At 47.0% G+C, this 27919-nt stretch overlaps 1 protein-coding gene across 5 annotated transcripts in view; it reads right to left on the minus strand.

The window, feature by feature from the left end:
- Positions 1–24671, minus strand: part of SLC37A4 (solute carrier family 37 member 4) — a 120884-nt gene extending 96213 nt beyond the window's left edge. The window contains exon 1 of one of the 5 annotated variants that reach the window (XM_085645890.1): positions 24576–24671. The gene's annotated coding sequence lies outside the window, so the exon portion shown is untranslated. Of the gene's footprint in view, positions 1–24446 lie in introns of all 5 variants that reach the window. The other 4 variants (XM_085645892.1, XM_085645893.1, XM_085645894.1 and 1 more) reach the window with 4 other exon arrangements.
- Between the last annotated feature and the right edge of the window lie 3248 nt (positions 24672–27919).

Below are 27919 nucleotides of genomic sequence, written 5' to 3' on the forward strand. Positions count from 1 at the left end.
CATTCTGGTCTTCTTTGGGAATTTCCTGCTGCGCCAGGCAATATTTGAAAAAGCCCGCCCCGACACTTGACGGACATATCAAGGAGTATTATTCTTTGCCCACCCGAACTTTTTTCACACGACAGTAGAGCGCAGGTGGCGACTGCAACAGGTTATCAAGCCTTTTCAGGACTCGGGCCATGAAGCATACTTACTGGCCCCAGCTAGGCTGAAAACAATAGTTCGTGGCTCAGTAAAAAAAATTATGTCAGAGGTTCAGGCCAAAGAATATCTGTGTCAGGTCTCAAAGAGCTATAACAATACTTAAAGATCGGGACAATATATGAAAAATTGAGATTCACTGGACACTTAGTATTGATGGCAATCTTTTTTCTAGGGCTATTCTGATGTTCTATTCTTTTTTGTCTCTGTTTGAGTTGGGTATCTTTTTGGGGTCTCTTTTTTCTGCTGTTCTTTTAGGAGCAAGGGGACAACACCTGTCAGGAGAGGGGGAGCACCGCGTTGCTGACACTCGGTTTCCATCACACAGACCAGTAGGTCTGGCTGCTTTCACTAGAGGGGGGGGGGAGGTGGGTTGGGGCAGTGGTTGGGTGTAGAGAGGGTGGGGATGGGGAAGGGGCAACGGTAGGCCGATCAATGGCATGATATGCAATATACAGCAAGTGGTTGTAAAAGTACTGATGGTGCAGCATTTATTGGCCTGAGGAAGGCAAAGGTCTGACACACACAAATTTAGAGGGGAGAGAGGATGGGCAGCAGGCAGTATAGAAGTTGGGGTGGTGCTAGTGGCAACACACTGGAGTAATACATCAGGCCCTAATGGGTGGTTATTACGGCTGGCTGAAACAACCTCCTTGAGCTATGGCTAGGCTGCGTATAGCATCTATCAAAATTTGCGGCTTGAATGATAAGGCTAAAAGAAGGAGGGTACATGAAGAGCTTTACTACCTAAAAGCAGACGTGTATTGCCTTCAAGAACTCATGTTGCCAGAGAAGACAGGGCCCTGCTGAACACTCTGGGATAAAAGGTTACTTGTCACACAACACAAGAAATCAGGACCAGAGGAGTGGCTATTTTAGTGAAGGGTACCTCAATCATCCCAGGCCGCAATACAGCCGACAAGCTGGGTAGATGGGTGATTTAGGAGTGTAAGGCTCTTGCACATTATGCGCAATATATGCTCCAGTACTGGATGATCCAAGTGTTTTTAACTTTCTGGCCACCGAACTGCCAACGTGGCCTGGTCCATATGTTGTTTGTGGGGATCTTAACCTAAATGGGTCAAGAGGGGGGTTCTGCAATACGCAAGACGGCTATGCGGGACGAAAGCCACAATCATTCCATGCTCTTGGGCATTTGCGTAGAGAGCTAGACCTGGTAGATATCTGGCATGCCTTAAGGGCACCAGATCCAGGATATACTTACTATTCGGCCCCCCATGGCAGTTTTGCCAGGTTGGATTATTTTCTAGTTTCACCTATATTGATCAGAGGGGCACGGGTGGATCTATATCCTAGAGCAGTGTCTGATCATAATCCGATTGTGTTCGAGTTGGTAATTGCTGGACTGATTGAGCGCCTAGAAAGTGGTCGTTTGAAAGGGGGCTGCTTCTGGATCATGACTATGTTGAGCATATGAAGTCTTGGATAGTGCTTTTTTTTTTCTTTAAATAAGGGAAGCGCCGAGGAGGGGATGGTCTGGGATACCTTCAAAGCAGGCATTAGGGGCGAAACCCTGAGCTTTAGCATTTCTAAACAGAAGAAGGCACGTGGACGCTGTGGAGAGCTATATCGAATATTAAGCAGCTTGGAAACCAGATTAATTAGTGTTGTTCAAAATGGGAGGGACTCAAATCCTGTTTTAAATGAGATATCTATTACTAAGGCCCGTCTAAATTAACATCACGCAGAGAAAATAGGTGGGAAACTCCCGGCTAACGAGCAGGATCGCTATGAATACAATGAGCGTATCGGGAGGTTTCTGGCAGTCAGGGCAAAACAGCAGAGCACGGCTTACAACATTAGTAATGTTAAGAACATGAGTGGGAATACAGTTACAGAACCCGGAGAAATATGGGAGGCCTTCAGGGAGTTTTATGCTAATTTGTATAACGATCCGTTTATTCATGGCCCTGCGTCACCAGACAGCCATTTAGTCGGCCAGTTGGGCTCAGCTACACTCACAGATGAGGAGCGGTTGATGATAGGGGGAGAAATATCATTAGAAGACCTACAATTGGCCCTGTTTGCCCTACCTTCAGGGAAGGCTTCAGGGGTAGACTCCATACCATTAGAATTCTATAAAACATTATTTGCAGAAGTTCAGCAGGAGCTTCTGAGCCTTGTAAATGGAGTTAGAATGGGGACTCAACCGCCCAGATCCTGGGACGTTGCCAACATAATTATATTTCTAAAGAAAGACAAATACCCTGCTGCTCTTGGTTCTTACAGACCAATTACATTGCTAAACAGCGATGGGAAGCAATATTCAAAGATCTGCGCTACCCAACTAGTCGGGGTCATACATCAGCTAGTATCTGAAAAACAGCATGGGTTTATCCCGGGGAGGGGCACTACGGACCACATTCAAAGGGTCATTACCGTATTCGATGCAACCGAAGTCCTGGCTAAACCAATGGGGGTCTGTTTTTTGGACGCAGAAAAGGCCTTCGACCGAGTGTCGTGGGCCTTTCTCTGGAAAGTGATGGAGGATATTGGACTGGGAAAAAACTTTATTAATGCAATCCAGGCAATATATAAAAGACCTACAGCCTATTTGAGTATAAAGGGACAAGAAACTGAACCCTTTGAAATCAAGAGGGGCACAAGACAGGGGTGCCCTATGTCTCCCCTACTGTTCGCATTATTTATCGACCCTTTTATCAGAATGTTAGAAGCCACACAAGGTGTCGCGCCCATTATACTACAGGGGTGGGATACTAAGACACTCGCCAACGACATCGCCATAGTCACCAGTGATCCAGATAGGGCCATAAGGGCAGTAGAGGAACTGGCTGAAGAATTTGGGAGTAGGTCAGGATTCCTTCTAAACAAAACTAAAACCCAAATTTTAATCAACAGACACACGCTAGCATCTGATAGTAGGATTACAATTGAAGCTACTTATCAGGGTATCTGTATCACCTCAAAGGTAGATGGCATAGTTGATAAAAACCTGTCCCCTATTCTGGAGAAAGCCAAGCAAGATTTCAAAAGATGGGACAACTTGAGACTGTCGATAATGGGAAGATGCAACTTAATTAAGATGATTTTCCTTCCAAAAATATTATATGTGTTTAGATCTGTCCCACTGGAAATTAATGATATCTGGTTTAAGAAAATTGATAGGGTAATAGCGAGCTTTATTTGGGCGTACGGAAAAACCAGAAGAGCTAATGCTTATATGTGCTTACCCAGAGTTAGGGGTGGATGGGCATTACCAAAGTTTAGGCTGTATTATCTTGCTGCAGCTATGCAGTGCTATCAGATATTGTTTAGTAGCCGGACAATGGTAAAGGACACCGGCAACAGGTCACCTTCCATTTATGAGCTACTGATTGGGAAGACTGCTCATGGCTGTTTAATGATGTTCTTTGAGCCAAGTTACTTCAAACGAACCCGCTTTAAGACCTTGTATGCAGCATAAAGGAACTGGGTTTTGGTTCGGAAAAAAGCGGGGGTGGGTAGGTATAGCCGATATACTCCTCTGACCCATAATGAGCAATTGCCCTGCATTTTCCATGACAGCTGCTTTAATAGATGGGGCCGCAATGGGGTTAGTAGACTTGGAGATCTTTTGGTAGGGAGCTCATTTACGCCCTTTGAACTGATCCGTAGTAAATTCAACGTCTCATTACGAGACCAGGGACTTTAAAAAAAAAAAAAAAAGTCGGGGGGGGGGGGGGGGGACAGCTGTCTTTGATCAAATACCTGTGTTGGAAGTAATGGTAAAAGAAGTTATCGCTTCCATCTCTCAGCTATACGGTTGCCTATTGGAATTGGTCCCTGATGATCTGGAGAAGCAGGATGGGAAATGGAAGGAGAAACTTGACCTGGCCGACTCTGGGTTTTTGGAATCACTGGAGCTAGGGAGTACAGTGTCGTATGCCTCGAATTTGCAATCACAACATTATAAAACAGTGTATGACCTTTACATAACTCCTGCAAAGATTGCAAAATGGGGCGGCACGGCTGAGACAAGATGTTCCAGATGCCATGCGTCGGGGGCCGATCTGGTCTCTAGATTTTACTCCTGTCCCAGCCTAAAACAACTAGAGTTAGAAATTGTGGGCTTCTTAGGGGAGGTATTTAAAAGTAAGATCACTCCGTCCCCGCAACTCATGCTACTGGGAGTGGATAAAACCTGTTCAAGGCCTGGGCCGGAACTGCTCTTTCTCGCTATGACTGTATATAGATTGTGTATATCTTCGGCATAGCTAGATAGTCTTCCCCCGACATTCCAGCAATGGAAAGGGCGCTTTCTGCACGTATATCAATTTGAAATGGCTCTATATAATCGTAAGGGTATTCAGGCTAAACGAAAGGGAAGGAAGATCTGGGGAGCCTTAGCCACCTGGTTAGAAGAGTTCTAAGTAGTATTAATGGTTTACACCGAGCCTAACTATGATTTTTGTTGTGGTTGGACGGAGTATTGCTTCTGTTTAGATACTGGGATATGTAGTATTGTTTTCTTTTCTTTTTTGCCTAATGCCGTTTATGGATTTATTTACGCACACTTGCTGATACTGTATATGTATTATTTGATATGAGGGGAAATAAAAATGAACTTGCTTGGAAGACTCCTTTGACACCACATGCCACTGTATAGCCTCAATCAATCACAAAAAGCATGACAATCCATATAAAACCGGAGACTGAACATGCATTCCCAATGTCTGCTGTGAAATTCCTTGCTACCAGTGCTTGAAATGGAAATCGAAGAATGCAGTTACCCGCGATCTTAGAATACATGTTTGATGTAGAGAAGTGTTGGTACACTCCTACTAAAAGTATTGCACACCTCCTGAGAAGTGCGTTCCCTTTCAAAATAAAAAAGGGCAGCTGCTCAATAATACCCATCAGGATATTTAAAGCTAGGACGGACCATTGTTGTGTGTGGCAGTCTTCTTTGTCCATCTGACAGGTTAACTCTAGTTGAACCTCTGCTGAAGGCAGTGCCTTATGCTGGGCCTTGGCTTTTCTCGGTCATGTCGGAATGAGGGCAATATAGAAAGCCTTCTACAACCACAGTACCATACTCCCATACCAAATACCCGGAAGTCAGCAAGGATAATCTCCCAGTCCATGTTGGAGGCTATGGTGGCGATGACTGTGTGGGGGGACATGTCAGGCGATCATGTACACCGATAAGCCTGGGTGAGCAGGGAAGGAAGGCTGGGAGAACGCAGAGGGAGCAACTCATACAGTTGCTTATGCCCGCTCGCTTTCAGATTGTAACACTGAGTTCAGAGCTACCACTGGTTCCCATCACAGGAAACAACCCAGCGCTTACATTGAGTCATGTGACAAGCACATAACTTCCCACACTGCAGCGCCCTAAATATACAACCCGCCTTTAGCCATGACATGCTATAATAGCATGTTCTACTCTTTTAGGGTTCCAATTGGTTCAGCCTGGCATTAAGGGGGCGATGCAGTGGCCGAAAGGAGAGTAGAGACAGACAGAGTGGCCAGAAAGTCGTTCATGAAACACAACATTGCAGCTTGTTGGCTTTTCCATCTGGGGAACTGGTGCCGACTTTGACAAAGTCAGCCTAGTGCTGGTCGTTGACAGTAATATTACTATTCTCGCTCTTTCAACCTGTGTGAGTGGGGATTGTGGGCTGTGCTGGTTAGAAGTGGTCAACTCGCATGCTGGGTGCTTTGAACTCCGCATCTTCTGGTAAAAGTTACCTACCAAAAAAAACACACATTGGCAAAGCCAACAGCTTTTTGCATTTTGGCTTTGCCAGTGTGTTTTGCCGATGTCGTTTAGCGATGACAAAATATACAAGTCATACCCTTCAGAGACTTGCAGCTCTCACCAATTATCTGCAAACTCAAAGAAAGGGGCACAACATCCCGAAGCAGCAGCCATGCCGAAAGATGAAGCGCAGCATCCATGAAGCATGCGCTGCGCTGATTATAAGCAAAAGGTCACAAGCATGCAGAAAAATATAAAGGGGCACTACCTCCCGAAGGGGCCGCCATAAGGTAAGGGTGGCAGAAATAACAGAGGAAGAAGGGGACGCAGTACGGGCACCAAAGCTGAACATTCCAAAACTTACCACAAGCAAGCAAGGATTTTAAAAGGGTACTGAAACAAAAATGAAAAGCAGAGGGCGGGCTTTAAACCCATACAGAAGTATATACTAAAGTGTATATATAAAAGGTCTCAAAAGCTCAACCGAAAAAAGAAGTGAGGGTGACTAACCAAGTTAGGCAGTATGCAAGTGACATCATGGCCCGTGAAATCACAGCGACTGACATCGCAAGTGGCATTACAGAAAGTGACATCAGATATTAAGACCTCACACATATGTCTAGCAGGTCTATCATGAGTACATTTAAGTGTATTACAAGATTTAACAAATTAGATTTTGAGTCGGGGTTGCGCCAAAAAAGTCAAGCAATCCCAAGGCAAAATCTGGGACTCAACTAATACATTCATTTTTTCTAATCTCTGCCATAAATAAATTGGCAACAAGGAGAAAAATGGCAGTAGATCAGGTCTGCTTAATTGATTGCAAAGTTGAATTGAATTGAATTGAATTGAAAGACTCTTATATAGCGCATGGCTACTCGGAAGCATCCCAGCGCTCAGGAAAGGTAACCCAGGGATAATGGAAAGACCATTAGCTAATCTAGAAAAGACTCTACTTTCTCGGAAAGAGCCATGTTTTTAGTTTCTGCCGGAACACAAGTAGACTGGACTCTTGGCGAAAAGACAGAGGAAGAGAATTCTACAGTTTGGATGCATTTAATGAAAAGAGGTGGCCACCAGAACGGGATCTGTTGATCCGAGGGATCACTGCAACGTTCTGATCGTTGGAGCGAAGATTTAGAGAAGACTTGTAGGGCATTACCATGTTTTCTAAAATGGGAGGGCCTTTCCCATGGAAAATTTTATGTGCCATACACAATGACTTGAAATGGACCCGCTCTTTCACCGGAAGCCAGTGGAGAGTTTTTAATGCAGGTCTAGCTGATGTGCGATGGCTGGTGCCTGTTAGAAGCCTTGCCGCCGAGTTCTGGACGACCTGAAGTCGTTTAGTCGCGGAGGCCGGGGCTCCTAAATAGATGGCATTCCCATAGTCTATCCTAGATAAAATCAATGATTGTATTAGGATTCTTCTAGCTTTTTCCGGCAATTGAGGGAGGATTTTACACATGGATTTCAGAAGCCCAAAGCAGATAGTAGCTGTTTTTCTAGCCTGAGTTCTAAATGTTAGTTCAGCATCAAGCCAAAACCCGAGGCTTTTGATTTCCGATTTAGGGATGGGGCCAGGGCCCATACAAGAAGGCCAGAAAATCGCGTTATCAAATCTAGCCTGTCGTCCCAACAGCAGCAACTCTGTCTTTCCACCGTTCAGTCGGAGATGGGACTGATCCATCCAGCTTGCAACGGCTTCTAGACAGTTAGACAGCGTCAGTGGAGAATGTGCAGTCTGATTCAGGGAGAACACCAACTGGGTATCGTCAGCGTAACTCACCAACTGAACCCCAAAAGGAGCCACTATCTCCGCCAAGGGAGCCATATACACATTGAACAGTGTGGGGCTAAGGGAAGACCCCTGCGGCACCCCACACTGCAACGGACCCGGGCAGGAGCAATGATTATCCTCAAAGACCCTAAAGAATCTGTCCCCAAGGAAGGATTCCAGCCACCTGAGAGCCTTACCCGTGATTCCCATGTTACTGAGACGGGAGATAAGAATATGATGGTTAACTGTATCGAAGGCGGCGCTGAGGTCCAGGAGGATAATGGCCGCGCTGCCACCAGCGTCCAGAATCCTCCTGGCCTCCTCCACCACCCTCAACAGGGCTGTTTCCGTTCCCTGTCCTTTCCTAAACCCAGTTTGAGATGGATGGAGCAAATTATGTGATTCCAGAAAGAGGCTAATTGTATGTTGACAAACTTCTCAGTCAATTTACTGATCCCGGGTAACAGGGAAATGGGGCGATAGTTGGAAAAGTCCCCTGGGTCCAAGCTGGGCTTCTTCAACAAGGCCCTGACCATCGCTACCTTCCACTCTCTAGGCACCACAGCTGACTCCATTGAAGCATTGACCACGTTCACCATCGATTTGCTAATGGTAGGCAAAACTGCGTTTAAGATATTCATCGGGGCAGGATCGAGCGGAGAACCACTCTTTATGGCATTCAATAAAGGGGGCAAGAGATCCTCCCTAAGAGGAGAGAAAGAGGAGAACCTAGGATGATCCAATTGATCCTGGGTGGAAGATGAAGATTGAAGGTCAATTAGAGATATTGGGGGAAGCGTATCGATGATCTTTTGGATTTTTGTGCTGAAGAAAGTCGCCAGTTCTTCACATCGACTACCTAATTCATCCGGAACAGGCGGCGGATCAGGTACTTTCATTAGAGACTTTACTATTCTAAATATCTCCCTGGGGGCATTAGCGGAGGACTCAATTTTACTAGCGAAAAAAACAGATTTAGTGGTGATCAGAGCGGTCCTATATTTCTTTAGAGCCGCTCTGTATCTCCTTTTCTTTTCACCACTAAACTCTTTTCGCCATTGCCTCTCTTCCCTTTTACACTCTTGTTTAAGAGCTCTTAGCTCCGAATTAAACCAGGGATGTTTGGTGTGGCTTTTCTTTAGTGTTGTCGTTTTTTTTGGCAGCAGGCTATCCAAGGACCGTTCTATCCACTGGTTAAAATCCTTATTGGCTCTATCCGCGCCCGAATGGGCTGAGGGTTCAGTCTTCTTCAAAGTGTTTGCCCATTTAGAGAGCTCAAGCTTGGACCAGTGCCTAGCCAGCCCTCTATGAGAAATTGGGGTTGGGCTAGGCCGAGGCACCTTCCAACTAAAAGGAACTACCATGTGGTCTGACCAGGGAACCAGGACAGGGACATCAACGGTGAGGCCGGGATTATTACAAAAAATGGGGTCCAGGAGGTTGCCCTTCGAATGAATGGGGTGTTGTACCCTTTGGCTTAGGTCATAACTCCCCAGATCTTTTACTACTTCTGAGGCAACAAAATCCGACGATTTATTAAAATGGAGATTAAAATCCCCCAGCACCATGAAATTAGAAACAGTACTGGCTACATCCATTACTGTTTCAACCAATTTTTCCTGGAATTGCCCCAAGGAACCCGGAGGGCGATAGATCAAAAATCCTGAAAAGGAGGTAGCTGGAGAAATTGAAATAGCAAAATGTACACTTTCACTATCCGAAATTGAGAGGTCGAATAGGCGACACGCTATGTGATCCTTATAAATGATGGTGACCCCTCCCCCCACCTTTACGGCTCTGTCCTTATGCTGAATCAAATACCCAGAGGGCAATGACTGGACGATATCAGGGTCCGAATTAGGTCCCAGCCAAGTTTCCGTAAGAAACAATATATCCAGAGTCTTATCATGAAGTAAGAGGGAAATTTCGACAGCATGCTTTGGCAGTGAGCGGCAGTTCACTAATGCCATTTTCAGGTCAGCTTCGAATGGGCTTCTATTCTCATCACTCTCTGTCGCGCCGAAAGAGCAATAATTACACGTAGATTGACCACGGGCTAAATCTAACGAGTAGCGTTACAACAAACAAATGATGGACGGAATGCTGACAATGCATACATTCTCCCCCAGTCAAGAGATCTGGGTTAAATCCATCGTTCTTTTGCCCACTACACCGCCCCAGTTCAGACATGGCCATATGCAAATCAGTCTTGACCCTGTGCCTCATGGGAACAGTCCAGCCCGAACTGCCAAGCCATGTCTTCCCTGGACCGGAATCAAGCATCCTAGGACCAGTTTCTGGCTATCAGCCGTCATCAGCCAGGATAGCTTGACTCCAGTGGCGTAGTGAGCACGGGTCCCACGTCTGGGAATACCCATCCCACTTAGGGCGAAAAGCGTTACAACAAACAAATGATGGACGGAATGCTGACAATGCATACATTCTCCCCCAGTCAAGAGATCTGGGTTAAATCCATCGTTCTTTTGCCCACTACACCACCCCAGTTCAGACATGGCCATATGCAAATCAGTCTTGACCCTGTGCCTCATGGGAACAGTCCAGCCCGAACTGCCAAGCCATGTCTTCCCTGGACCGGAATCAAGCATCCTAGGACCAGTTTCTGGCTATCAGCCGTCATCAGCCAGGATAGCTTGACTCCAGTGGCGTAGTGAGCACGGGTCCCACGTCTGGGAATACCCATCCCACTTAGGGCGAAAAGCGTTACAACAAACAAATGATGGACGGAATGCTGACAATGCATACATTCTCCCCCAGTCAAGAGATCTGGGTTAAATCCATCGTTCTTTTGCCCACTACACCACCCCAGTTCAGACATGGCCATATGCAAATCAGTCTTGACCCTGTGCCTCATGGGAACAGTCCAGCCCGAACTGCCAAGCCATGTCTTCCCTGGACCGGAATCAAGCATCCTAGGACCAGTTTCTGGCTATCAGCCGTCATCAGCCAGGATAGCTTGACTCCAGTGGCGTAGTGAGCACGGGTCCCACGTCTGGGAATACCCATCCCACTTAGGGCGAAAAGCGTTACAACAAACAAATGATGGACGGAATGCTGACAATGCATACATTCTCCCCCAGTCAAGAGATCTGGGTTAAATCCATCGTTCTTTTGCCCACTACACCACCCCAGTTCAGACATGGCCATATGCAAATCAGTCTTGACCCTGTGCCTCATGGGAACAGTCCAGCCCGAACTGCCAAGCCATGTCTTCCCTGGACCGGAATCAAGCATCCTAGGACCAGTTTCTGGCTATCAGCCGTCATCAGCCAGGATAGCTTGACTCCAGTGGCGTAGTGAGCACGGGTCCCACGTCTGGGAATACCCATCCCACTTAGGGCGAAAAGCGTTACAACAAACAAATGATGGACGGAATGCTGACAATGCATACATTCTCCCCCAGTCAAGAGATCTGGGTTAAATCCATCGTTCTTTTGCCCACTACACCACCCCAGTTCAGACATGGCCATATGCAAATCAGTCTTGACCCTGTGCCTCATGGGAACAGTCCAGCCCGAACTGCCAAGCCATGTCTTCCCTGGACCGGAATCAAGCATCCTAGGACCAGTTTCTGGCTATCAGCCGTCATCAGCCAGGATAGCTTGACTCCAGTGGCGTAGTGAGCACGGGTCCCACGTCTGGGAATACCCATCCCACTTAGGGCGAAAAGCGTTACAACAAACAAATGATGGACGGAATGCTGACAATGCATACATTCTCCCCCAGTCAAGAGATCTGGGTTAAATCCATCGTTCTTTTGCCCACTACACCACCCCAGTTCAGACATGGCCATATGCAAATCAGTCTTGACCCTGTGCCTCATGGGAACAGTCCAGCCCGAACTGCCAAGCCATGTCTTCCCTGGACCGGAATCAAGCATCCTAGGACCAGTTTCTGGCTATCAGCCGTCATCAGCCAGGATAGCTTGACTCCAGTGGCGTAGTGAGCACGGGTCCCACGTCTGGGAATACCCATCCCACTTAGGGCGAAAAGCGTTACAACAAACAAATGATGGACGGAATGCTGACAATGCATACATTCTCCCCCAGTCAAGAGATCTGGGTTAAATCCATCGTTCTTTTGCCCACTACACCACCCCAGTTCAGACATGGCCATATGCAAATCAGTCTTGACCCTGTGCCTCATGGGAACAGTCCAGCCCGAACTGTCAAGCTATCCTGGCTGATGACGGCTGATAGCCAGAAACCGGTCCTAGGATGCTTGATTCCGGTCCAGGGAAGACATGGCTTGGCAGTTCGGGCTGGACTGTTCCCATGAGGCACAGGGTCAAGACTGATTTGCATATGGCCATGTCTAACCTGGGGTGGCGTAGTGGGCAAAAGAACGATGGATTTAACCCAGATCTCTTGACTGGGGGAGAATGTCTGCATTGTCAGCATTCCGTCCATCATTTGTTTGTTGTAACGCTTTTCGCCCTAAGTGGGATGGGTATTCCCAGACGTGGGACCCGTGCTCACTATGCCACTGGAGTCAAGCTATCCTGGCTGATGACGGCTGATAGCCAGAAACCGGTCCTAGGATGCTTGATTCCGGTCCAGGGAAGACATGGCTTGGCAGTTCGGGCTGGACTGTTCCCATGAGGCACAGGGTCAAGACTGATTTGCATATGGCCATGTCTAACCTGGGGTGGCGTAGTGGGCAAAAGAACGATGGATTTAACCCAGATCTCTTGACTGGGGGAGAATGTCTGCATTGTCAGCATTCCGTCCATCATTTGTTTGTTGTAACGCTTTTCGCCCTAAGTGGGATGGGTATTCCCAGACGTGGGACCCGTGCTCACTATGCCACTGGAGTCAAGCTATCCTGGCTGATGACGGCTGATAGCCAGAAACCGGTCCTAGGATGCTTGATTCCGGTCCAGGGAAGACATGGCTTGGCAGTTCGGGCTGGACTGTTCCCATGAGGCACAGGGTCAAGACTGATTTGCATATGGCCATGTCTAACCTGGGGTGGCGTAGTGGGCAAAAGAACGATGGATTTAACCCAGATCTCTTGACTGGGGGAGAATGTCTGCATTGTCAGCATTCCGTCCATCAATTGTTTGTTGTAACGTAAATCTAACGAGTGGCAACAAACAGAGGGTAAGACACCCTTTAATGATAAAAGACACTGGCGTGAATATACAAGAGGCAACTTGCATACTGGGGCAGAGGGTCTAGGCCCTATGCCCGACCATGCGCGAACGGGCGCAAACGGGTTTACCTCTGGCACACCTCCGGCGCACCTCCGGCGCTCATACGGCGCTCCCGCTGCGCTCGACCGCTGCGCGTCTCCATGTGCTGTTTAAATAGGCTGCAGTCCTGGACGCCGGAGCGCTAGAGCGCTGACTAAAATGGCGCTCAAAAACGGCACTTCCTTCCCCCCAAGATGGCGGCAATGTCACACTCTACCGGCCAAGGACCCGCTCTAAAAGCGGTGAGTACAACAATTATAGTGCAAGAATGCGCAATTGGGGATACAGCTCTAAGCACACAATGCCACAGGTTAAAAGCAGGGCAAAATACTAATGAAATCCAACAGAAATAGGAAAACGAGGGAATGATTTTAAAATACACCACAGCAAAAGCTATGCTACGGCAGCGCGCACAGGTAACTGACAGCGCTTCCAGCACCCGGGGGTACCTTGTTCAGGCTAACCCACCTGTGCTTGGGATTTAAATAGGCTGCAGTCCTGGACGCCGGAGCGCTAGAGCGCTGACTAAAATGGCGCTCAAAAACGGCACTTCCTTCCCCCCAAGATGGCAGCAATGTCACACTCTACCGGCCAAGGACCCGCTCTTTAAGCGGTGAGTACAACAATTATAGTGCAAGAATGCGCAATTGGGGATACAGCTCTAAGCACACAATGCCACAGGTTAAAAGCAGGGCAAAATACTAATGAAATCCAACAGAAATAGGAAAACGAGGGAATGATTTTAAAATACACCACAGCAAAAGCTATGCTACGGCAGCGCGCACAGGTAACTGACAGCGCTTCCAGCACCCGGGGGTACCTTGTTCAGGCTAACCCACCTGTGCTTGGGATTTAAATAGGCTGCAGTCCTGGACGCCGGAGCGCTAGAGCGCTGACTAAAATGGCGCTCAAAAACGGCACTTCCTTCCCCCCAAGATGGCGGCAATGTCACACTCTACCGGCCAAGGACCCGCTCTAAAAGCGGTGAGTACAACAATTATAGTGCAAGAATGCGCAATTGGGGATACAGCTCTAAGCACACAATGCCACAGGTTAAAAGCAGGGCAAAATACTAATGAAATCCAACAGAAATAGGAAAACGAGGGAATGATTTTAAAATACACCACAGCAAAAGCTATGCTACGGCAGCGCGCACAGGTAACTGACAGCGCTTCCAGCACCCGGGGGTACCTTGTTCAGGCTAACCCACCTGTGCTTGGGATTTAAATAGGCTGCAGTCCTGGACGCCGGAGCGCTAGAGCGCTGACTAAAATGGCGCTCAAAAACGGCACTTCCTTCCCCCCAAGATGGCGGCAATGTCACACTCTACTGGCCAAGGACCCGCTCTAAAAGCGGTGAGTACAACAATTATAGTGCAAGAATGCGCAATTGGGGATACAGCTCTAAGCACACAATGCCACAGGTTAAAAGCAGGGCAAAATACTAATGAAATCCAACAGAAATAAGAAAACGAGGGAATGATTTTAAAATACACCACAGCAAAAGCTATGCTACGGCAGCGCGCACAGATAACTGACAGCGCTTCCAGCACCCGGGGGCATTTTAAAACATCTTATGGGGCTACGGCACCTGCTGCAAAGATCTTTACGTGCCCAATAAATCTCAGGGAATGGGAATAATAATAATGATAGAATAACTCTAGTGGTTAACACTTTTGCTGGAGAGATTTGTGTTTTGCCTAGTACCAGATTTGAATCAAAGTAGTATATAAGATTAATGTCTCTCCTGCAAAGCATATCATGTACCATGCAGAAGACAGATTTTTATTTTATGTAGATACATGGATTGCTGGTTTTAACACAGAGATCCCTTTGCTACTTGCAGTTAATAAATTGTTGTAATCCTAATATAGCACAGTGAGCTTCAAAGCACATGTAACTCCTACACTGTGTAACCCTCACTATCGTTTGTAACATCTTGTACACTGATTTACACATTTACATGAGTTACTGTCAATGTATAATGTGTATGTTACGTAAAGTGCTCTGACACCCTGCATTGGAATAGGGGCACTATAAAAGAAATAAAATAGTGGTATTTAAATAGTTATTTGTGTAAATACTTGGACAGACCAATACATTTGACATTCTTACAGTGCATGCATATCTCTAATATACAGGGATTGAACAAAAAGTAAAAAAACATGCCTCTCTCAAGTATGAGAAGGCATGTGAAGTGATAAAAAGCTGTGAGCCTTTATTCCCCTTAATTGCATTTGCATCAAAGTGTGAAGCTCCAGACAGCGCCCAGCCAGATCATATTGGAACAAAAGGAAGCCTGAACGCCCCTTAACTTCGGCCTTTATTTTTGGCCCAGCTGGAGGAAAAAATAAAAAAGCCCTCTCCCTGCCTGCAAGTTGCTTCTGGGAATGGAAAGCAGACAACGTGCAGGCACTGCTGAACGTGTATCTGAAAGCGGGCAAGTTCAGTATATTTCAGTGACGCGCAGCTTATTGGCAGGGTGGATGGTGTCTACCCTGTGAATACAGTGGGTAGGCCCTGCCTACCAGTGTGTACCCCCAGCCTACCCATGTGTTACACCCAGCCTACCCGTGTGTACCCCCGACTTGTGCTCTGGAGACAGTTCAGAGGGCACACGCATCTGTTGCAGAGATGGGTTCCTAAGGAAAACAAATTACATTAATTATAGATCAGATTATAAAATGCAAAAGGTATTTTTAGGTCGTGTTGGAGGAATAGATGTCTGACAGAGAGACCATGGTAGTTTTCAAAAAGGAAATTTTTTGATAGAACGTTTAAATTCCTTGAAAGAGTGAGTTAATTCAATAGAGCTCTCTCTCTAGGATTATAATGTGTGACCACCAATTACACAAAGATCTCAACGGCAGATGTCTTCAAAACACTGAAATATGTCACTGGCATTTGAACCAGTGACTTGCAGGTTACACAGAGAGCACAGGCACATGATTTACCCTAGCAGGCTATCTCACAAGGATTGGAATGTGTGACCTTCATGTTGACGTACTTCTCCACAGCATGGGCAATAATTCACTAAACTGTCTTTCTGGGTTGATCACAACTTAGTCTCCAATGGCGTTCATCGCACAGCCTGCAGGCTCATAGAGCCAAGGTCAACCTAGACATATATCAGAAGGCATTCCGTCACTGAAACCCTCATCCTACATCAAGTAAGTAATACAAAGTCCACATGTCAGTGGCCCAGTCAGACCGGAAAGACTAGCAGAACCTGTTTATTAGTCATTCTTTATTCCACATTGGATGCTGATTTTCGTTTTTAACTGCAGTATGAGAAGAACATATGTTGTTGTTGAAGAATTAAAGGGAAGTAGTTTCGCATAATTCCAGGTGTGAAGGATTTGGGTGTATTATGGTGTGGCTGTGAGGACTTACCATGGAACAAACTTCAAAAACTGTCTTGGGTCCAGTCAGGCTCCTTTGTACAACCATTAAGCTCAACCCTGGGTTGCTATGGGTTTGAGCAGCAAGGCTTGAACAAAGGAACTCGAGTAAGGCATTTAACAGTACCAAACAATTAAATAAAAAAGCCACACAACACAAAAGAAACAACACAAATTTATAAAAATAGATCGTATTTGGATGAATTGTTAGAGTCCAAGATTAGCAAAATCCACCGAGGGTTAAGGAGATTCAGATTTTTAAAGAAAAAGTCATCTTTAATGCAACCGCAAACAAAACTTAAGTAACCGTACAGTTTGTAAACTTTTAAAAAGTTTGTAAACGTTAATTCAGCAACTCCAGTCTGGCTTAGGTGACCAACTCCGACAGGGAGAAGGTCTATGGGTGGGGGCAATGGGGTACATTTGGACAATTACCTGGCCACCAAACTGTTTTCGACCGCTATAGACTTCCATTGAGTGGTCCTAATGCTGCAGATGCAGAAGATGAAGATGCTCCGGGGACTGTGAAGTCGTTGGAGGTGCCTTTGTGGTTATTCCTCTGTCCACGGTTAAGGTGGGGCGACTGGCCGCAGAAGTTGGGGTCCCTTGAAGTCTTCTTCGAGCCCATAGAAGGCAAGCAGCGGCTGGGCTACGGGTCACTGTCCAAAGCAGTCTCAGGGATATCCTCATAAGAGGGCTGGTGTCCCTCTTGTGCGACCATTTTGGACTCAGATGGCACTGCTCTGTCCGGCTGACTCGATGCAACTTTTAGCCATTGAGGATCAGTCTCTTGGTGTACCCAGTGGCAGTTAGTAGAGATTCTTCAGTAGTGACTACCAACTTGTGGACGTGGACTACTTCAATGGTGCTGACCCTGGTGCAGTCCACTGTTCCTTTACGACACTCCTTTGGTCTGGGGCATCACTTTTTCATGAGCCAGGAGCCACAAGAACAGTCCTCTCTTCGCTAGCCCAAGGTGCAGCAGGGACAGTCCAGCAGATGGTGCAGCCTCTCTTTGTGCAGTCCAGATAAGCAGCAGGTCACTCCTTCACTTCTTGTTCTAGTTTCAACGTGATCTAAGGGTCAGGGTGCCAGGGGTGCATTATTTACTTGAGGAAAGTGGCATGGGTGGTTGATGCGGACACTAGCCAACAGGCTACCAGGTCCACTGCCTCTTGGTGATGGTTTTCTGGCTATGTGTGGCACTGGCAAAGCCTGGCTGCACTATTCTGCCCACTTTCAAGATGTCTGAACCCTTTCTCGGATGTTAAGAGCATGCCAGCCCATTCCAGAGGTGCGGTTACCTGTGGGCTAGACAACAACAGAAAAAACAGTCTGGGCTCTGGTCTGTCCTCTCTGTCCCCTTCGCCAGCCTATCTGCCTGAAAAAAGGGCAGCCCCTCAGGAGCGTGATCAAAATTTGCCCACCAAAGGTGGCTTCCCCTTGAATCTCGCTTTCTGGGCAAACACCATGAGTGGCTTCCTATGAAGGGGAGGCAATACCTCACCCTGTAGCAGGCTGCTTTGGTTCCTAAGCTGGGAGTCATTCACACAACTCCCAAGGCAGGTAGAAAGCAGTCTGGTGGCAAATGATCGTGTGAGTCCTTTGGACAAACTGGGTCACAGAGAGGCAACTTTTTTAAAAGTTGCATTTCTTTAGTGGTGACATTAAATTCAACCTGGGCATCAAGTTGGGTCTAATGCCACGATGAATTTGATACCTTACAGTACACAGCTAGGTAGTCCCACTCAAACGTTAGCCGAGCTGAGGGGTCAGGCAATAACCCTGTGTTAGACAATGGGTCTAATAGCCCTTCCAAGGCAAAACGACGATTTAGGAGTGTAGCTGTTAAGACATATATGAAAACACATATCCTACTTAATAATATACAGTTCCCTGCCTTAGGGCTAGATAGGCCTTCCTTGGGAGAAACTTACATATATTAAGGGAAGTGGGAGCTTTGCCATTTGTTTGAATCGCAAAGTCGAACTGGCAGTGTGCCATTACAGTCTGCAGTGGCAGGCTGGAAGCCATCTTGAACCTTGTTACACACAGGGTATCACAGTCAGTTCTACAGTCCTGAGTGGCCATCTGCCTTACGTGCCTGGGGTACCATATCCCAGGGACTTATAAGTAAGTCAGTCCTTGCCAACTGGGGATAGCCAATTCAACATACACTTTATAATGAGTTAGGACACTGGCACGGAGGTTGAATTAACTGGCCTAAGTGTACTTTCAGAGTTGATAAACCAGCAGCATCAGTCCAAAAATGTGGGGGTGAACATGCAAAAAGTAATTTACTTACATTAGGAATACTATACGTCTCCTTAAGATTAAAATACATTTCTGTAAAAATGAATTGTGCATGTTTCGTAATACTAAATCCTGATTAATAGAAACTGTTAAAACAGCTTTTATTTCCACTCACTCCTTCTCCGCACCTGTTATCCATCCCCCGGATCAATAGGATCTCATGGCACACAACCTCCTGTAACAGAATGATTATGCAAGGGGATTGACAACACAAAAGAAAAAATACCATCACAATTAAAGGGACCTGCAGAGATAACCAGTGCTACTAACATATCACAAACTATTAAAAAAAAAAATCTGTTCTTCACACTTACTCAACCGTCAATGTACTAACCACCCGTCTCATAACAATACAACTACATCACAGTGCTCATCATACATGACATGGAAACACTTACCACACAGGCTCAAAGCAAAGACAGCACGCTTCCAACCACACACCCACGCGTCACAAGATCCTTGTGGATAAGTCCTACTGCACCACACATAGGAGTAGTAAGCACTATGCAAATATTATAATACAATACACTCTGTTACAAGCAGATAATGTTATTTCTCTCTACAGTTTCACATTAAGCGAAATTTCAAATATTACTATACAACACACTATCTTACGTGCACATAATGTTATTTTGCTCTACAGTTTTACATTGTTGGGTTGCATAATTCCTTAAAACGCCTCCTCTCACCATATTCATAAAGCTTTGCACGAAAAATGTACCCGACTTGAAACCACTGTTTGTTCTGTTGGGATAGGAATATTCCCTGGTGGCGAATGGGCAGGTAGCTTTGTTGCGAGTATCCAACTGCATGTAAAACTAGTATCCGGACCTTCTGTGTGTCCCTAGCGTGACACTAAATCTAGCATGTGCGCAGAGGACGACGCCTATCCCTGGTAATGCAAGGCTCAGAAACTGCTCAATGAACTGGAAGAATACACAAAACCTGCACTCATAGTGTTGGTGGCCGCATACAGAGTTGTTTTCAATTAATAGTGTGACTAGACCTTTTCTCAGTCACAGAGTGTGTGGACTCCTGACACCTCGTACAATTTCCCTAGAATGTGAATTCCAGATCCTTGTGCCGACATTCTGTGTGCATGTTGAGTGCATGTAAGTTCAGTTTGAGGGTGATATGTATAGTAGCAGGTCAGAGTCTGAGTGCTAGCCCCAGTGAGATGCATTTTGGGTGCTCTAGGTGTAGTGTGGCATATGATTGAGTGTAGATACAACCTCTCCAATGGAATGGTACTGACTGTATTCCTGTAGCTGAAGGCTGGAGACCCATACACTGAAATGAAGGAAACAGACAGGGTGTCGCTTAAAAATTCACAGAGGACCTTCTCAGCAAAGGGCTACTGATTAGTTCTTCCTGAATACAGCCATTTGGTAGATGATAGTGTTGAGGGGTACGACTGCTGTTTCTGTTGTTCAAGGTGAGGAAGTGTTTATGCATAGCCTGTCCTTTTGTCTGTCCCTGGTTACTGCTTTAGAAAGGTTGATGACAGCCAGATACAGAGTTCTCACACTTCATATTATCTTTTTGGGGTATTCCTGCTTGGACACAGCATCCCTGCCACCTGCTGTGACAGCCATCATCTTGCACAAAATCTGTATCCCAGCATCATTAATCTCTGCTATGAGAGCCATCACTTTGCACAAATGCTGTATCTGGGGAGCAGCCAGAAAATTACATATCAAAGAATGAACCCAAGCCAGTTTTAAAACATTATGCAGTGAATCACCAAGTCTGGAAAAATTAAGTAGAAGTGCGATCTAAACCATCCGACTATGTTCCAAGTTCAAGTCGTTCATGAACGAGAAAGGGAGTGCTCTGCAGAGTGCTTGAATGGCTGCTGTGGTACCAGGGCTGATTGATGCATGACAGCCAATCTCCCATAGGTCAGGGAACATCATCTGAAGGCTGCTGGAGGAGCTAAGGGTCTGTATACATCCTAAAAGCCTCCCTCCTGAGGGAGGGAAGGAAGAAGTGGACTTGGCCTTCCTGGAGGAGAAACAGTCCAGGAGGAAAAGCCCAGTGTATTCCCGGTGTGGTGAATAGCCTTAGAGAGTGAGAGACTACCAGGGAGTGAAGTCAGCAGCAATCAGTGTATGGAAAGAGTTGCCTGGTTGCTCTAAACTTTCTAGTCATCACCGAATCCAACCTTTAAGAAACAAAATCGAGTGAGACTGGCAGCCAGCTGTGGCAGACAATTCTGATGCCACGGCGGAGCTTAGAGCCAAGCGCTCCATCGTTGCAGAAGTGTGCCCCTCTGATTAGCCCGAAGGCTGTAACTGCCATAGTCATCCTTGAGGTCAAGTGTGGCCCAGAGGCTGCACCTGCCGGGCCAGCATCCCATATGCACCAGGTTTAGGGAGGCTGGAACTGCTGAAGACAAGAGCTGCTGAAGCGAAGATCCATGGAAGGAAGCCACAGTAGCCTCAAAACCTCTGAAGCCAGAGCAAGATTACTGACGTGTCCATTCCTCACCTGCCTATACTGAAACTCCCAGACGTCTGTAACCGCTGGGCTAGAGATTTGGTGGCAAACAAGAGACTGAAAAGCGGTTGAGACCTTTTTATGAAAATCTCACAAAGCGAAAAGCAAACTGAACTGTTGAGTACATATACCCTTTAGGAGTGATTAAGTGAACTGCACCCGTGTCTAACTAGCGCTGTGTCATAGGATAGAAGTCAGTGATTACAGAGCCAGAAGAACTCTGCTAGTGTTGGGTAAGAGCAGAAGAGTGTAGTCTCTCAAGATTAAGACCAGTGATGCATTTCCCTAATTATGCTGCGTAGCATTAAGTAATGCTGTGTGATTAAAGCACTTTATTTAATTCAAAAGACAGGCGCTGGGGTTGGACCATACATTATTGCATCTGTCGGATGATTGTTGAGTTCTGAGCTCGTCTCCCACACTATCTGCTTTAGAATACTTGACTGCTTGCTACCTACCCCAAGAGTCATGTGCATAAAAGATGTACTTGGCTGTCTGCAGAACCACAAGAGGATGGACACCAGCAGCAAGCTAACTCGACCATCACGGTTGAGGCTCAGTAGCCCTAGTCTGCTCTGTGCTCACCGCCCGAACAGGGTTTGGCACTTTCCAGCTTTCTATTATATTCTACTTTCTTTCTATGGAATGATCGTCTCCTTACCATCCCTACTCTACATGCGTCCTCTCTCTGAGCATAGCCTTCTCTAAATTGCATGACAGTCTGCCTTATTCTCTATTATTGGATTTCTCAATATTGTCGAAAATCTCTCCTTCTTTGAAACCATATCCCTACAATGTCACAATACGTAATCCCTTCTAGCCTATCTCTTTATTCCACCAACCATTTGTATAAACTCAGTGCCCCCACCCACCCTCCAAAAACAATCACACCTAACTCCTTTTAATTTATGTACCACAAAGAAACTGAGGAACATGCATGGAAGGGGTTACCGGAGAGCACAAAATAACACCAATAATCAACAACCCCTGGATTAACCACTAACCTGGGTTCTGAAGTAGCATGCTACTCGCCACAGAGCACTTATCAGGAGACCTAATACACTTTTCAAAGGAGAGTGGCTGCAGTTCTTCGCTGAGATGCTAAACTGAATTGGACAGTATTGCTACATATAACGAGTACGAATTTAAGTCTCATTCCAGATAGTATTAGTCCCAGTTGAAGAAACATATCTCAACTTTAAAACCGCGGTAGTTGTGTAATCTACATGCGGTTTAAAGCAGGGAGGCCATTTAAACGAAAACATCCCTTTCTACCTTACATCTTTAAATCTAGCAGAAACAGTAGCAGAGCTCCACCTTGTGGTACATCAATGCTGATGCCACCAATCTCAATCAATCAATCAATCAATCACTGCATTTGTAAAGCGCGCTACATACCCGAGAGGGTCTCAATGCGCTGGGGAGGGGGAGGTGCTACAGATCGAAGAGCCAGGTCTTGAGGAGTCTTCTGAAGGCCAGCAGGTCCTGGGTCTGTCGTAGGAGGGTGGGGAGAGTGTTCCAGGTCTTGGCGGCGAGGTAGGAGAAGGATCTGCCACCGACTGTGGTTTTCCGGATGCGGGGGGCTGTGGCGAGGGCGAGGTTGGCTGAGCGGAGGCTTCGGGTGGGGGTGTGGAAGCTGAGTCGGTTGTTCAGGTAAGTGGGTCCGGTGTTGTGTAGTGCCTTGTGTGCGTGGATGAGGAGTTTGAAGGTGATCGTTTTGTTGACGGGGAGCCAGTGCAGGCCTCTCAGGTGGTGTGTGATGTGGCTGCGGCGGGGGACGTCGAGGACGAGTCGGGCCGAGGCGTTCTGGATGCGTTGGAGTCGTCTCAGGAGCTTGTTTGTTGTTCCTGAGTAGAGGGCGTTCCCGTAGTCGAGTCTGTTGGTGATGAGGGCCTGGGTGACGGTTTTTCTCGTGTCGAAGGGGATCCATTTGAAGATCCTGTGGAGCATACGGAGGGTGTTGAAGCAGGACGCGGAGACGGCGTTGACTTGCCTGCTCATGGAGAGAGTGGAGTCGAGGATGACCCCCAGGTTGCGTGCGTGGTCCGTGGGTTCCGGGGCTGTGCCTAGCGATGTGGGCCACCAAGAGTCGTCCCAGGCTGATGGGGTGGGTCCGAGAATGAGGACCTCCGTCTTGTCTGAGTTCAGCTTCAGTCTGCTGTCCTTCATCCAGTCGGCTACGGCCTTCATTCCTCTGTGGAGGTTAGCTTTGGCGTGTGGGGATCTTCGGTGAGGGATATGATCAGCTGGGTGTCGTCGGCGTAGGAGGTGATGTTGAGGTTGCGTTGTCGTGCGACGTGGGCGAGAGGTGCCCTGTAGATATTGAACAGCGTCGGGCTGAGGGAGGATCCCTGTGGGACGCCACAGATAATCTCGGTGGTTTTGGAGCGGAAGGGTGGGAGGCGGACGCTCTGGGTTCTGCCGGATAGGAAGGATGTGGTCCAGGCCAGGGCCTTCCCTTGGATACCGGCGTCATGGAGGCGTGCTGATAGGGTGCGGTGGCAGACCGTGTCAAAGGCTGCTGATGGGTCCAGGAGGATGAGGGCGGCTGTTTCTCCTTTGTCCATCAGGGACCGGATGTCGTCAGTGGCAGCGATGAGGGCGGTCTCGGTGCTGTGGTTGCTGCGAACCTGGCTTCATTAAAGCGGGAGCAGGGTGAGGGATGTGTTAATGAAAAGGCTGATCATACAGACTCTTCCATCCTTCTAATGTGGATACCATTATATTTTGTAATTTTAATACTGATTAGCTGCAGTACTTGAAAACGGCAGACGTGTGGTATGAAGCGCTGCACAAAACAAGCTATTGTTACACGCAAACATACTATATATATACACACATATACACACACACAGGTGATAGCTAAAACAAGGTACCGCAAACCATGTTACATTTCAAGCAGCAAATAGCAATAGAACACAAATAACAGTTACTAACAGTAAGTTGAATTCACGTCCACCTTTCACTGACTGGTCAGTACACTCGTTCTTCTCTGCTCACTGTTTTGCCTCTTCCCTACACCCACATTGACTTGTCAATGCACCATCTATTCACAGGTCACTGCCCCCATCCTTACTGAGCAACATACCACGCCATCCCAAAAACCCACTTTCACTACTCTGCACCAAATCGTCTGCAATCACTGTTCAATTCAGCCCGGTTCACCTTCCCTACTCATAAATGAACACTGCGCGCATATTCATTGGTGTTTATGACCCTCACCCCTTCCTCACTGGTCACTGCACCTTTTCTAACTGCTTCAGTGCTTCTCCATATTGTCAGTGCACCCCTTAATCCGTCATTGATCCTTCTCACTTACTTCAGTTATTCGCTTCATTCCGTCTTCCCCTTTCCCTGCGCGTCACGACCCTCATCCCAATAATGCTTTTTACAGAAGTGCAGATTACAAACCCTCCACGTGACCTCACACTTTGACACTCTTCTTTACCTCCCAGCTCCGCCTCTCCCTGGGGCTCTAGTTACCAGCTGCCGGAAGTCTCGCCCCTTCAAGAAAAGCCTGCCGCCTATTGGCCGTTCAGTCTTTGATTTACTCGCCTTAGAATCCGCCTCAGCTAGGGTCATTCGTTAGACTAGTTGTCAATCAGAATTCGAAGCGCCATTCATGAGAGCGGTGTAAGAAAGGCGATGGGTGGGACGAAGCTGTGGGATGGATATAAAATCGGTCAATTACAGGAAAGTTAATGGGCGGTTCCAGCGAACTCAAATTAAAGTTGTGCAAGGCGAAATGGAGACTAACAAATCCGCACACAGGTGCGGATGAGGATGCTGGGAACGTGTGACACGAACAAGATGTGGACATACATCAGGGCTTTAAGTGGGCCGGATCCTGCCCGTGCTAAGCACGGGCAGTTCTAAAAGCAGGTGCCGAGACGGGTCCCTATCGGGCTCTCCATTTTTGCCCTCGACCTCACGATGGAAAAAATAATCTTAACTCTGCAGCAGTACCGCCGTTTAACTTTTAAGAGACTTGTTATAGTTCTTTCACAGTCTCATCATTTCAGAATTGAAGCATTTTCAATAACCTTATACAACGATGCCATAGTTGTTGCTTATTTATCTTATGCAACTAACAACCATTGCTAAAGCCAATAGTCCTGGCTTGTTGTAAGTATAATTTTACATGTTGTATTATATATTTAGATGTAATGACAGAAGCAGCAAATTACCAGTCAGGTGGCACACTATGCTAAGCACAGATTTTTAGTTCATGTGTTTTAAGCAAAGCCCTAATTATATTGGCCACGCCCTTTAAGAGACCCCCCTGTATTCATCCCACTTAAAGCCCTGCATACACTCACCTACCAGCCATACTACTTCACCCGCTTTGCTTGATCAAGCGCAGTAAATAACAGATGTTAACTTATCTCCAAGTTTAAATCATAACCCTCGCTTCAGCATTCTGAAAAAATAGTTTCACATTTTAAGAGAACTCTGCACAGCTCTCGTGTATGAAAATAAATACAAATATGCCATCACACTTGAATAAAAAATTTGCAAACATTCGTGACAAGAATTTTCAATTCTATTAAGGACAACGGAGGCGAGGATTATGCTTCTCAATCTTTACTAGGAAGCTCACAGCAGCCAATAAAAACAGAGATAAAAACCACGTGACAACCATAGAGTCTCGTCCATATAAGGTCCCTGTCAGCACATAGAGTCCTCTTTCTTTGTAACAGTAGATAAGTCCATGCACGACCTGTTCTTGAGGATCACCGATAGCTAGGGCCTTCTCCCACCAACGAACTGTGCGCCCAACGAGGCCGAACTTCTCACTGGATCCCGGTCCAGACAACTCGCTTGAAAGCGGAACAACAAACTGCGAAGCGTCCCATCGCCGATAAACCATAGTCAGGGTTACTTGCTGTCATTACCTGAAAGAAAGGAAACACCCCGTAAAAACCGCTCGAGGTTGCTATAACAACAGCAGTACATCACGAGAAATTAGGGTGGGAAAAAATACACAGAGCAATGCAAATATAAAGCATGATCAAATAAATAAAGCATCATAATCTCGAATGCGAATATGCAATCTTATAGCATTACACCAAACAATGTGTATCTCTGGGTGGGATAATCCTCGCCTCCGTTGTCCTTAATAGAATTGAAAATTCTTGTCACGAATGTTCGCAAATTTTTAATTCTATGTCAGGACCGGAGGCTCCGATTATGCTTGTTCAAAGCTGAGCCACCACCATTGAAGCAACATTGACAATAGGCTTATAGTAAAACGTTTTAAAAGTATTCTCATTAGACCAGTCAGCCGCACTCATGATATCTGCCAGGCTGACACCCGTTACAAATGCTTTGGAAGCCATGGCTCCGCACGCAGAGTGGGCCCCAAACTTGGAGATATCAATCCCTGCTTCGCCCATGAGCCAGCGCATCCACCGCGATAAGGTAGCTGGAGTCACTGGGCGAAAAGGCTTCTGCAAAGCAATAAGTAATTGCCCCTGCATATTAGAACGAAATTCCTCAGTACTCACCTCGTAATCCTTAATACATTGCACCACACGCAGTTTAGGATTATTAGGAAAGGCCGGGTACGTGACTGAAGTAGTGTTACACTTCGTTCTCCTGGACAAAGTGAAGGACACCCCCTCCGGGGTAAATCTACGCCCCGCTAAATCAAGCGCTCGGATGTCAGAAACCCGTTTGCAAGAAACGAGACATAAGAGCATAGTCAGCTTGGCCGAGAGTTGTTTACGAGACAAGAACCTATTGGATGGCCAGGATTCCAGGAATCTGAGGACAAGAGAAACATCCCACAGGTGGGAGTACTTTGGGCAAGGGGGTTTCACCATCCTGACTCCCCTCAGCAATTTACATACTAAAGGATGTTCCCCAATGGGCTTACCTTCTACAGGTAAATGTCCCGCCGATATGGCGGACCGAAAGTTGTTGACCGTCCTGTACGCTAAGCCGGAGGACGCCATAGAGGCCAAAAAGTTGACCACTAAAGACACATGTGCCTTAGCGGGATCCACGTCCCGTTGAGCGCACCAATCACACCATCTTTTCCAAGATGAGGAGTATCGCTTGTGGGTATTGGCCGACCAAGCTTCTTTGATGAAGTTACTAGCTTCCCGTGAAAGGCCCGGGACACTCCACCTGTCCCTGAAACCCGCCAAGCAACGAGAGGAAGCTGGCCCGACGCCACCAAAGGGTGAGGATTCCGAAGAGGGTCCAGCAATAGGTTCTGCAACTGGGGAAGAAGAATCGGGATCGCGCAACTCATGTCTAGCAACACCGGAAACCATGCTTGAGCCCTCCATAAAGGAGTGATCAAAATGAGTTCCGCCTGAAAGGCTCTTGCTCGCGCTAGAACCCGTGGGATCATGAGAAACGGGGGAAATGCGTAGCAGAGGGACCTCGGCCATTCCTGCAGGAATGCATCCGTGGCTAACGCCTCCGGATCCGGCCTCCAACTGAAAAACTGGGGAACCTGTCTGTTCAGTCGGGACGCAAAAAGGTCTATCTGGCAAGGGCCCCAAAGATGGGTCAGGCGCCGAAATACCGTGGGCAATAGCATCCAGTCGCTGGAGTCCTGCAGATGGCGGGAATTCCAATCGGCCACTTGGTTGCTGGAACCGGGCAGGTATTCCGCAACAACCGAAATTCTGTTCTGCAGACAGAAGTGCCAGAAGTCCTTGGCGATCTCCGCCAGCAGTCGCGACTTGGTACCGCCCAGCTTGTTGACGTAACGTACCGCCGAGATATTGTCCATCCGGAGGAGGATACAACAATCTGCTTTCTGAGGCGAAAGACATC

The sequence above is a fragment of the Triturus cristatus genome, chromosome 3_1 (assembly GCF_964204655.1).
Source record: "Triturus cristatus chromosome 3_1, aTriCri1.1, whole genome shotgun sequence".
NCBI classification, from domain to species: Eukaryota; Metazoa; Chordata; class Amphibia; order Caudata; family Salamandridae; genus Triturus; species Triturus cristatus.